Source organism: Capsicum annuum, chromosome 1, assembly GCF_002878395.1.
Source record: "Capsicum annuum cultivar UCD-10X-F1 chromosome 1, UCD10Xv1.1, whole genome shotgun sequence".
Taxonomy (NCBI): Eukaryota; Viridiplantae; Streptophyta; class Magnoliopsida; order Solanales; family Solanaceae; genus Capsicum; species Capsicum annuum.
The window spans coordinates 44,251,807-44,252,370 of record NC_061111.1 but is presented as its reverse complement, the minus strand read 5'-3'; positions in this window follow the sequence as shown (position 1 = coordinate 44,252,370).

The following is a 564-nucleotide window of genomic DNA, read 5'->3' as shown; positions in this document are numbered from 1 at the left end:
ATGCGATTTAACCCTATTTACCATCATTCTTTCCACCATTTTTACACAAAGTTGAGAGCTCAAAAGGGGTAAAAGAGAGTGGAATCGTCGAAATGAGAGAAGGTAAGTTAGCCTAATCCTTTTTTATCATTGCCTATTGATTTTCCCTTTGATTTCCATCCGAATTCATGGTACAGTTGTAGAAATTAGGGCTTTGAATTCCTAAACTTTGAGGGTCGATTTGAGACCCAAGTTGTACTCTATTTGTGCCTAACTTTTGAGCGCACATTTCTTATCCTTAAAGGGACTTTCTGATGGGTTTAATTTTGGATTTTGATTTATGGGCCCCGTGGTCCCATTCTTGACCTAAAATTTGACCCTGCCTTTAATATGGCAATATGGGTCTCGTTTAACTCCTAATGACATATAGATTATAATTTTGATTGTGTGGCAGCATTTTGCGATTGTGAAGAGACGACGGGCATTTGGTGGATGATTCAAGAATTTGCGATTCGGCATCGAGGTAGGCTTCTATCTACTCTTCTTCACAAGATGATATGTTTTTTATATTACAGTGTAAATGAG